The sequence below is a fragment of the Lissotriton vulgaris genome, chromosome 9, assembly GCF_964263255.1.
Source record: "Lissotriton vulgaris chromosome 9, aLisVul1.2, whole genome shotgun sequence".
Lineage (NCBI taxonomy): Eukaryota > Metazoa > Chordata > Amphibia > Caudata > Salamandridae > Lissotriton > Lissotriton vulgaris.
The window spans coordinates 601091585-601104108 of record NC_141697.1 but is presented as its reverse complement, the minus strand read 5'-3'; the positions used below and the strand labels follow the sequence as shown (position 1 = coordinate 601104108).

At 43.3% G+C, this 12524-nt stretch overlaps 1 long non-coding RNA gene across 1 annotated transcript in view; it reads left to right on the top strand.

The window, feature by feature from the left end:
• LOC147691939 (uncharacterized) overlaps positions 1-12137 on the top strand; it is a 79366-nt gene extending 67229 nt beyond the window's left edge. Inside the window, exons 3-4 of the long non-coding RNA XR_015299974.1 lie at positions 9609-9653; positions 10588-12137. This is a non-coding gene — a long non-coding RNA (uncharacterized LOC147691939). The remainder of the gene's footprint in view (positions 1-9608; positions 9654-10587) is intronic.
• The last annotated feature ends 387 nt before the right edge of the window (positions 12138-12524 follow it).

The window sequence follows — 12524 nt, the reverse complement described above, 5'->3', positions numbered from 1 at the left end:
TCATTCCCACTAACACATCACAAAAGCTAGCATCACAGCCTTTGGGTGATAAAGAGCTATATAAAAACTGTAAGTGAATAGTGCAATCTCAGGTTTTATATATTATTGTGTAATAGTTCCCTGTCAACAATTTTCGAAGACTCCTTGGTGCAGATCGGTTTACCAAAATGGAGGGTGCTCCACATTGGATGAATGGTTCTCTAAGATAGTCAACTCTGGTATCTTGCCTCATTAATGTAAATTCAGAAATACTCCTAAACTTCTTGTCCCAATACCACTGGAAGGGGGGGGGGGGGGGCGTCACCTTTTCTTCCCATTAATGCCCCAGAGCACTGAGTTGTGTTCAAACATTTTGCTGCCATGCCCTCCCAGAAAAAAAATAGTCTTTTAAACTGAGAATGTTTAAATATTTCTAGACGTATTTAAACATTGCAGTTACGTTATGCTACTGCTTTAAAAATACAGTCAAATACATAAATGTCAAAACATACAATTCCTGTCAGGCAGGTTTTACTATTGTGTGAAAGTAACCTCGGTGCTTTTAGTAGAAACCGGAATGGGGGGTTTGAAGAATATTTGGAATCCCTTCCCTTTTGGCACATTCTGCCAGCCAGGATATAAATGACAAAAGATGGTAGTGATGGCCCATTACAGAGAAGCTTACTTCTGCTAATTGTTTTTCTTTTGAAAACAAAGCACTGTTATCAGCATGATGCTTCTTTTGGCCAAAGCCTGAAAGGGTTCCGCTTTCCTTTCTTCCCAAGACCTGGGATTGTGCCCTGTTGGCTTAATCTGTTTGCTCTAGGTCTGAAACTGTTAAAGCCATCATCCAGCGACTTCCCTATCATAACTGGGGTGCTTTGCTCTCCTATCGGGGGTTCCATCCTGATAATTTTGATGGCAGCATGCCATTTATGAGTCACCAGCTTTTAAAGCTGTGGGCATCAACTGTAAAGAACTAATGTGTCTAGTATTGCCTTTTTGCACCCTCAAGATTAAACTGATCAGTTTTTTGTTTTGCAAATGGTACCCTGTATTGTTTGTTTACCCCATTCCCAGTGACAGATTTCAGAGTGCCTAGAAATCTGGGCATCCCGTAGACCAGACAATCCCCAGTTTCCCATGCCAAATCAATATCCATTTTTTTTTCAGTCTTATGTGGCAGTTGCTGTTCATTTTTGGGTGGTGATCACTGAAACATTGGTTTAAGCCCACTGAGCTCTCCTGCTTGAACCCAAGGTGACAGGTAAAAAGGGACAAAGAGCAAAAATATAATTCCCCCTAAAAAACTACCTCTTGCCCCTCGTCTGGCACCTTAATTTTCATGTCTAGAACATGGGAAACCAGTTACTATTTATAGCTGAAGATAAGGGTAGAGGGCGAAGGACTACTGAATAATTCCCTACCCTTTCCATAGAATAACATTGCTGTAGACCCTGATGCTCCCCTCATTATAATGCCATACTGCCTAAGCACCAAATTTATGTATGGGGTTGTACTGGGGCCACAAAGTGTTGGGGCCTACTGACTTTTTATATTAAACTTGCTTTTGACTGTTAAATTGTTAACCGTTATACATATAGTCATGTGCTCTGAAGAATTCAGATGTGACTGCACACACAAGTTCACCTCAAGCTTTCATTGCCTCCTTAAATAACTTTTTACTTCCCTTATAGGAATACAAGGAGCTTAGAGAGCAGTGCAATGGTGCCCAATGCCCTTAGTCACCGGCTTTAAGAACTGCCCTATAAATGCCTGACCTGTTCTGTTCTGGAGTAGAGAACAAGACCCTGTGCCTGTATGTTTATACTCCTTGGAAAATTGTTTTGTCTATTTTTTTGCGTTTCTCCCGTTTACCCCTAGTACCTAGCACAACCTGAACTTCTAGTACAGCAGCTTGTCAGAATGGCTGTGCGCAGGTTTCCACCTAAAGCGCCCAAATTAGTTAAGCTGAACAATTATGAATTATTATTCCTATACATTGAAGGGTGGTATTTTATCTTTATTTTCCTTCTGTATACCAGCAATGGTGTCTGTTTTATGGCCTGCATGATTTTATAAGGTATCATATGGTGTATTGGGACGCTCTGTTGTATTGTGCTATATGCTTTGGTAGGGTGGTAGAGATGTGCGTGCTGCAATAAGTTGGAGCACGGTGCTGATCGTGGGATGTGGTTTATTTATTGTAGTATAGCTACTCCAAGCTAAATTCCATTTGTGCAGTTCCGACATTACAAGACTGTGATGGTAGCCTTTGAGAAACTGAATGTGGGAAGATGGGTTGAATGGGCTCGAATTGTGTGGAAGGTGCTTCTTACCATTAGGCCCATTTGAGGGATGAGTGTTAGGCTAGAGTGCATGATCACTCCCAGGTTTCTGACCTTGGTAGAACTCGCCAAAGGATTGCAAAGTTCAGTGGCCAGATGGTCATTTGCTGTCGACTTTATATTTTGAGTGAGGATCTTGGATTTACATGTGCTTATTTTTTTGGTGGGTTTGTGCCATTCTTTAGCTGATAGTTCCGAGGCAATGGGTAATTCCCAAAGTATATAGGTTGGTCGTTATTTCAACCTCGACGATTATCTATGTGAAGTAAGAGTAACTGTAACAACTTAAATTGAAGGGTTTGATTAGGTCCATTAGCGGATTGAGTCCGGCGTTGTAGAGCGATTATTGTTTGCAATGGAGTGATGATTGTCAGTTTGAAGTAGAATGTTTTGCTTAGGCACAGTGTGGTTGGGTGTACTGTTGTGATATCAGTATGATGAGTGGTTGTGTGGTGGTGTTGTTGTGTGATACATATAGAAATAGCTGCATGTAACTGGTTAGCCACAACCATGCCGGACCCAGCCAGAGGTTATTTTTGTTGATTGGATCAGAACCATTTCTTTCCATCCTTTTCATCTCTATCTGCATTGGCACACTCGGCCAAAAAAACAATGGACTGGAATGCATCCCAGAGCAAATACCAATCACTTTTTTGTTTATATAAGTATACCAAATTGTGTTGTGATGTGTTGATGTTTTTGTGTATTTAGCTTCCTGCCACCACAAAGGAGTACTGGGTACCTGCTTTCTGTCTTCGTTCTTCTTTGTAGATGCTGTTGGTTAAGGTTATAATGGAAAATGACGCCCCTTTGCAACAGTTGAGTTAATGATTAGAAAATATTAACACAAAGACACACAATAAGTTGGACTAATCTTCAGGGCTTGGTCTCCAAAGGTTCCTGCCCTCTGGTAGTTCGGCAGTCTCGAGGTTTTAAATTCTGGTCTTCTCTGGCTGCCGTTAGATCTCTGTCTTTGAGAAAGGTGTTGGAGTCAAACTCCTATAATCTCTGTCTCTTCAAACACTGAAATTCGTGTAAGACCACTTACCTTGTTTGACAGATTGTTTATGTGTACCAGTAAAAATGCCCAATGGAAGAGTCCTGTGATGTGCTGGCAGCTTATCTCACTGCTTTCTGTTGATCAAAATTCATGTTTAATGTATGGAGGACGTGTGAGCATTTCAAAATAGCGTGGGTGCATGTAGGTAACCAACAGCATGTGTGAGTGACCCTCCAACGATTATGCCCGAGTGACAAGGCACATAGGGCAATTCTTGGACATCTGATTGCAATGCAGTCCTGTGCCTCCGACTGTCAAGTTGATCAATCTGCCGAGTAGAGCTGAAAATAAGTATAGAGCCCTGCACAGGATTCCACATTCTGCTCTGGAGGACGCCCTTGAATCTTTTGTTCCCTCGCTATCTGGTAATCCTGAAGAGGATGCAATAAAACTGGAATCCTGGATAAGAGCGAATGTACATGAATTAGCCCCTTTGACTGTACGCCCTTCCAAGAAGGCCAAACCTTCCTGGTTTAATGAGTCTCTGAGAACTAGCAAAAAAGTAGTATACGCTTGGAGAGGAAGTAGTGGAAAAACTATAACCCTGAGGATAAATTGGTGTGTAATGTGGCTTTGAAATATCACTATACAAATGTCAAGGGTGCCAAGAAGAGCTATCTGTAGAATAAAATTGAGGCTTCCAACAATAAGGGAAAGGACATTTTTCAATATTGTAAAACTGTTCACAGCCCCCAAGGCTGCCATCAAGGTGCTTCTGCACTCTGCAGAATGGACTAGCCATCTGGCTTTGTTTTTCCATGAAAAGGGGCCTCTGGATGACCAGGCACTTTGGCATGTTCCTGCGAGGGAGTGTTCCATCGGGGAATCCCCATGTTATTAGAGATACTTTTTTTGCAGCCTGAGACATCGCTAAATATTTTGAAGGGTATAAAGTCCGGATCGCCTGCAGTCTCATGTCCTGCAAAATTGCTGGCCTCTGTGGCCGCGGTCATTAACCCCTCAATAAGGTGCTGAATTCATTTCTCTCAATGGGCCGTACGCCTTCCATTTGGAAGCATGCGAACATTCTTCCACTCCTGAAGAAACCTGACCCGAATGTGCTGCTAATTACAGGGCAATCTCTCTTCTACCGTCTCTCTCTAAGTCGTTGGAGAAGTATGTGAATAGAGTAATTTCTGACTATGCAGAGAATAATAACCTTCTTCACATCAGTCACTCTGGCTTCAGGGCTAATTTTAGCACTGAAACGGCTCTGTTGGAGGTTACTGAACACATCAAAGAAAAGCTTGACCATAGTAGCAGAGCTATCTTTATTTTATTGTACCTGTCGGCGGCCTTCGATACCGTCCCACATGACGGGCTCCTGGAGAGGCTGAGGGACCTTGGTATAGGTGGATCTGCACTGGAATGGCTGGCGTGCTTTTTGGAGGATATAAGTCAGGAAATTTGGATACCTCAATTTGCTTCCCCAATCTCAGCTTGAAAGTGGGGGGTCCCTCAAGGCTCATTTCTGAGCTCCTCTCTCTTTAATCTATATCGGTCTCCCCTTGCATCTCTGGCGGAAGCCTGTGGGGCCCAAAAAATATCATACGCGGGTGACACTCGGCTGATTTTTCACCTGTGAGAAGGGAGCTGATGTTGATAGTGATAGGATTAGATCATGCCTCAATATAGTGTTCAATTGGCTCAGCAGGAACCAACTGAAATGTAATTCAGAGAAATCAGAAATCATCTTTTTTGGCACCCTGTCCATGGAGGATTGGAGACGATGGTTGTCTCTCAGCTCAAACCCCGGTAATAAATCTCGGCATCTACATTAACAGCGCTCTCTCAATGAGATCTCAATTTGAGTCCGTAGTGGACACCTGCTATGGCCTGCTACGTATGTTGAGGAAATTACTTCCTCTTCTTTCACTGGAATGCAGGAAAACCGTGGTCCAGGCTCTGGTTACCTCCCGACTGGACTATGCCAACATTCTGTACTTTGGCCTTCCCGGTTATCGCCTCCAAGTGGCTCAAAATGCTGCAGCCAGACTAGTCCCTAGGCTCAAGCCCAAGACTCGCATGCCCTGCACCTAAAGGCATTACACTGGCTTCCTATGAGTAAAAGGATCAAATTTAAGGCACTGGTACTGTTCTCTAAAGCCCTTCATGGAAGGGGCGCCGGTTATCTCAGGACAAGAGTTAGCCACTACTTGCAAGCCAAATCTCTGAGGTTATCCTCCATGGGCCTGGCCTGTGTCCCCAGAATGCGCCTAGCCCGGTCTGGGGAAGGTCTATTAGGCTCTTGGGAGCTCAAGCATTGAACCGACTCCCGGCTTCTCTCAGATCTACGACTGAACTGGCGGTTTTTAAGAAACTTCTTAAAACTAGTTTTTTTCAGGGCTAGGTGTGGCTGTCTGGTCTCATTGCCCAAGACTACTAGCGCTGGGACACTCCTGCTGAGTAACCGTGCACTGTACAAATGTGCATCATTCATTCATTCAAGTATTAGTGGGTGTTGCACAATCCTCTGCATTTTTTCCCTTTCTTTCTTTAGTGGCATGAGCCATTGTTTTTCTTCCACCTCCCCCAAATAATAAAAAAATATATAGTCCCAGATTGAAAAACAAAAAAACAGAAATAAGTTGTAACTGGCGCTTTTAAAGTAGATATGCGCATACAAGCATCCCTCTTCACTGTTTACTAACGGAGTGTATTTAAATTCAAAGTCACTTGTTCCACACAGCTGCATATGATTAAGACACTGTTGTGTTGAAACGCATCATGCTATTACTACTGAGCTGCCTGTTAAAATAAAATCTACTTTACTGTCCTCTCCACTGGTTGGGCTTGAATTTCATGCTGGAAGGAAGCGTGATTCTTCTTGTGGAATATTTGGACGGTGACGTCGCCAGCAAGGCACGACCCGTTAGGAGGGGCATCCAATCGTCAAGGTTCGTATGGATTTATATGAAGGATGCCTGCCGGCTGCAGTCACTGGAAATGAAGGACTGATTTCTGTGGGGCCACCACTGAGAATGGAGGCTCTGCCACTATCTCTATGGGAGGCCTGCTGGCTGAAGACTTTCAAACACTGTATGCAGCCAGGGTTGGGGGTTTTCCCTGCACTTCGAGAGCAGGAAAAGCAATAAAAACGGGCAGCCAGATAATTAATGGAATTTTCATCTTTCACTTCGAGGAACAATGCCCTTGAGTTGAAAGAAGGAAAATAATTGTACCTGTCCCCTTGCACAACACATAAAGGACTCCTTTAAAGCATTAATGTAGACATGTTATAACCTTTGGATTAAACATTTGTATCATGGCAAATACTGAAATTGACTTTAAGGAGGATGCGATGCTGTATTTCGCAAAACAGTTGCTTTGCATGCTGGTCTCTGTAGTCCAGAAACAAGTAGTACTGGGACTTAAACCATACAGATTCGGACACTGCTTTAAAACCATGCATTGTCAAAGAAATTAATAAGACTATTGTGAAAGGAAACCAGTTGTGCAGTCCCAGATTGAAAAGCAAAAAAGCGAAAATAAGTTGTGACTGGAGCTTTTAAAGTAGATGTGTGCATACAAGCATCCCTCTTCCCTGTTTTCTAACTGGGTATATTTAAATTCAAAGTCACTTGTTCCCCACAGCTGCATATGATTAAGACACTGTTGTGTTGAAACATGTGATGCTATTACTACAGAGCTGCCTGTTAAATAAAATCTACTTTACTTACTTCTCTACTGGTTGGGCTTGAATTTCATGCTGGAAGGAAGCGTGATTCTTCTTGTGAAATATTTGGGCGGTGACGTCGCCAGCAAGGCCCGACCCGTTAGGAAGGGCATCCAATTCGTCAAGGTTTGTGTGGATATATATGTATGTGTGTATGTACATATGTGTGCATGTATATATGTGTGTATGTGAATATAGACTGAATGGTCCTGTGAGTGCAACTACTGAGCTGAAGTTGTTGTGGAACAGACGGGTCCAACCCCGTGTTTTGGTGCAGCCGCCGCAAGTTCAGAAACCGGCTCTAAGATGGACAGTGAAGCGTACATAAATATAATATATATATATATTTGTTTAACCTACCTTCACTTCTCTCAGCACGTCATCCAATAGTGCAGGCATGGAAAAGTACTTTGGCTATATAGCAGCTGCAATTATCTAGTTTGATACCAACTGGGGCTAGCAACTCTATGACTGAGTCACACTTAGGATGGGAACGGAGGAGCTGGGACAAAGGACCTCCTCGGTTCTCAAAAAATGAGCCCAGTGGATTGTGGCAGTGCCAAGCATACTCCAACTAGACCACTCACCCACTTTGAACAAGCTGTGAATAAACCTGTTAAAAAAAATATTGGCAACTCTGTTAGCCTCCAGGTAACTGAACACTCCATTTCATACAGACTGGCGCAACAAAGTGCACATTCTTCTGTATTATGGTCTCTTGAGAGTTTCCAAAACTCAGGACAAATGTCTGAAACTGTACTCTTTTATAGGTGGGTTTAGACAAAAAATATTACAAGGTAATGGAAATTCCCCTCTAAGGCTTGGCTTTGATTCTCAGGTCATCAGTACACACAGATATGAGGTCTTGAATTATGCTTTACCCTAAATCTCCTAAATTTATGCCGGATAAACAGAGGTTGTTCAAGTGTTCGTCACAAGTTGACCTCCATGTATGTTTCTGCTGCATGTCAAAACAGCTTTTCATCAATAGTGGTAAACCATCCTAGTTTTAGTGCAGCAGAATAAATAAACTGGTGCCAGTTAAAAACCTTATGGTATCACATGCAATTGGGTGATAAAGTAGGAGGCTGATATCATGGTTAGCCCAGTAGTGGAGTAGTTACCGCACGGTTTGACACAATATTATTGGTTTGATCTTATACATTATGGGCGAGACTGATTTGCATATAGCTGGGTCTGAACTGGGGTGGCGAAGTGAGCTAAAGAACAATGATGGATTCAACCCAGATCCGTGACTAGGGGTGAATGTCTGATATGTTTCAGAGCTCCGTCCATCATCTCCTTGTGTTTGCTTTGTTCGCCCTAAGTTGGCAGGGTATGCCCATACCAGGCGCGCAACACCCATTGGACTCACCGGGCTTCAGCTCCCCCCGTCGTGTGTGGCAGCCCGGGATGAGACCGATCCCGGGCACACACAGAGCCGCTCCAGAACGTTTTGCAGGTCTTTAAAAGACCATTTGAATGTTAATTAGGCCTTGCAGTTGTTTCATCCCTTGGAAGAGCCCCTGCACTCCACTCTGCCTACTGATTAAAGGTGCAACCCCCCCGAAATTTTTTCTTAGCCCCCATTGAAATTTGGCTCTAGTAGCGCCTCTGGCCCATACCTGGGTCCCTTGCTCACTTTGCCACATGGATTTAAGCTAGCCTGGCTGATGCAGGATGTTACCCCTGAAACCGGTCCCAGGATGCTTGTTTCCGGTACAGGGACTTGGCATTTTGGGCTGGACTGTTCTCATGAGGCACAGGGTCAAAACTGATTTGCATATAGCTGGGAATGAGCTTGGATGGCGAAGTGAGCTAAAGAACGATTATGTATTCAACCCACATCTGCGACTGGAGGTGAGTGAAACGTTTCAGCTCCCCGTCCATCATCTCCTTGTGTTTGCTTCATCAGTGCACACAGACATGAGGTCTTGAATTAGGCTTCACCCTAATGGATTCACGAATCTCCTAAATGTATGCTAGAGGAAACGGAGGTTGTTCAAGTGTTTGTCACAAGTTGACCTCCACATATGTTTCTACTGCATATGAAAACAGATTTTCATCAAAACTGGTGAACCATCTTCGCTTTATTGCTGCAGAATAAAGAAATGGGTATCAGTTAAAACCCTTAAGGTATCACATGCAATTAGGTGAGAAATTAGGATTCTAATATCATGGTAAACCCAGTAGTGGAGTTGATACCGCAGGGTTTAACCCAGATTTATTGGTTTGATCTAATAAATTCTGGGGGTGTTATGTACTTTCTCTTTCCTGTGAATGTGATTGAATGATTTGCATGAATGTGGTGAAAACTAGTATAGTGAAAAAATAACTAACACGTAGGTAAAGGTGCAACTTTTCTAAAGCTAAACATATTCATTGCTCCCTGTTCAGACTGCAGGTTACTTTTGTTCAGATGTTGCCCGCATTGCTTTGTGTTTAAATTAAATGTTATGTGACCTACTGTACATTTCCTTGATATGTGATGTACATAGAGGCACTTGCCCAATTTTAATTGTATGCTTTTGAATTTGTTGTGTAGGATCTTTGTGAATGATCCGGGGCACATGCTGTACGTTTTTGTCAGGTAAGTACGTTTGTGTTCTGATAGTGGTTTATCTGGTGCCCTCTTCTCTCTTGAGCTCTCCCATCTACTTCATCAGACCGACTCCTTAACCTCTTCCCGGTTGTTTTTGACTCTGTAACTCACCGACTTTCTTGCCCACTTGAATGCATTTTTTTTAAGATGATGGTCCAAGAACTGCAGTTCTGAAGTTTGATTCTTGCCTTCCCTAATCGGGTTTAATTGGTACACGGCATTGGTCACTTCTAGCATGTTTGACCCTTTTCCTGGTGTTTTAGGAAGCAAGCCCTGCGTGGAACCTAGAGGAGTGTACTTGAGTGTCGACGGGCTCGCCAGCAGCCTATTCCTGCATGCCGAATGACCAAAGGCATGCTGGGAAGCAGGGCTGGCTTTGGCGTGGGCAAACTGTACCAGGCCCAAAGCACAAACCTTCACAGGATCGCATGCAGCTGTTTGCATTAAGTTCATGCACAGAGCAGCGTTCCTGCCTCTTGGCACTAGTGATTCAGTTTAAAGTGCATTTATTAATCACTGACTTGCACAGACACTGTTTTTAACACCCCATCAACAGCCATCCTTGCCCTTCCATCTCCCATTCACCCCTGTCGCCTCACACAAACAAACCCCACCCACTCCAAGCAACTTGGTATCAGTCTGCTGGAGCGAACCTGTGAGTGTATAGGTGAACTGGGGCAGATGTGGAGATGTTTGTGTAATGAGCCAGAAGCTGACCTGCGAACACTAAAGGGGCCCCATGCTGCACTAGCATCACAGGGAGGTCACCCATTTTTTTTTCCTACCCAGGGCGTTACCATGGCACAGGCCTAATCTGCTGGGAGGAATTTGTCCTGGTCAACAAGGGAGGAGGGGCAAAAGGCAATGTGTTTGGTAAATGAGGTTGTGATCAAAGTGGATTGACGCCATTTTTCTTTTGTAGGGTCGACGGGTTGACTCACTCACATACTTGAGGATGCTTGTTGTGTGGACTGAAGCTAACAAGAAAGGAGGTGTGGATTCTCCGGAGTGCCTGGCTGCAGTGCAAACTGCACATTTTTAAGTGCAATCAGTATTTTAATTTTAAAACGGACTGTAAAAAGTACAATCGTGCAATAATGTGGCAGTGTTGAGTGCAGAAACCCCTTATAACATTCCTTTTACTTCAATAACCCACATACTTTGTCCATCACAGTAGTAAACACATTAAACTGTACCTAATGTTTTCACACGTTGGACAGCAGCAATCCACAGAGACTGATATGTTTTGTAACTTATATGGAAGTCAGAATGGTTAGACTGTACTTCACTCAACATTGCCACACAGTTACCAACAGGCTAAAATCATCTTGTTTCTGAAGTGTATTTTTGTAAGAGAGAAGGGGTCTTAAGAACGTCTGTCGTACAAGCTGAAGGCGTTGAAACTACGTGAGCACGCAACACAGTGATGGGTGCCTTCGAAAATGAGGAACTTAAAATGATATCAAGTTATCATGTACACTTCTCTGACTAAGATGTTCTTGGTGAGGGGGAAACATAAGGAAATGGTTGTCCAGTAAATGTATAAGAGCGAATGAGCCTGTGAACGTTCTTTTTTTTTTTCCAGGTACGAAAGTACAATAGACAAATATATAATACTTACTGTGCAGAGTTGGGTTGGAAAGCATACTCTGAGTCCAATACAAAAGGATCTTCAGCAGGCTGAGCGACTTCTATCTGGGGCTACAGGTCTGGGAGAAGTTACCTTTTTACCTTTGCAATCGTTGTCAAGATGGGGTGTACCATTGTGGTGAATTCCAGATGCCCAATTCACTGATGTTACCTCCGATTCGATGTGCCGGGAAGGTGTGTGCCATGGATTGATTGAGGTGCGGAGACCAATTGCTCTTCCGAGGGTTCAGTGGAGACTGAACAGAATGGCAGGCATTGGCATGGTCAGCAATTTGGGGTGGGGGGGGAGGGGCGGGGAGAGAGAGAAGCTATAAGGATTACCGTCCAGCAACTGCCGATTCTTAGTTGGGAACCCAAACCTGGATTTCCTTGTGAGTCTTTAGAACATGGAAAATGATGTCTTAACCAAATACCTGTGAAGCTTCATTCACACTCCCTCCTTTGTAAGTTAATAAACTGTTCTGGAACCAGAGTGAAGTATGTGTTCTTGTGGAACACAGATGAATGTAGATGCTTTTAGCTAGCTAAATGCATGTTTTATTGTGCTGGTCAAAAAACAAGTAGCAAGGTAGAGCCAGAAAAAGGTTTGGCAGTTGATGATTAACCCCTATTTTCACTGCTTTTTATTTTTTTTATTTGAGGATAGTGTTCTTTTTAGTGCACGTTACTAATAGATGATTTTTTTATGCATCTGTCCAAGAACGTGTTATTGGCACCCCTGTAAATGATACTGTTTTGAATGATATACCTTAACATCAATTGTGAAGTCTATTGAATCAGATGAGCGCTGAACTTTCATATGAAATAAAGATCTCTGGTATAGCTTGCATTTCAGTTGCTTTTGAAGGAGACGTGTAGACTTCTTTTCTAGCTTGCCTGCACAAATGTAAAGATCAAATATATCTGATAGAGACTTCTAGCCGCAGATTCCTTACCTTAAAATTATCCCCAGGCGTCAGACTGGAACCGGAAATTCATTGTGAGAATTACCCCTGCATGTCAGTAGGTGGTGTCATCCGGCTTCGCATGACATCGTCCTCATCAGAAGTGATGTGTGCGGGTCCTATATAGGTGCCACCCCAGCGAGCTGATGTCAGTTCTTTTCTTTCCGTGCCGAGAGCTATCCCCAGTCCATTTTTTTTACTGATCTTTTTGTCAAAGTCTGTAGAGATTTTTCTCCTGGTTTAGCAGTTTGTCAACTAAAAAGGT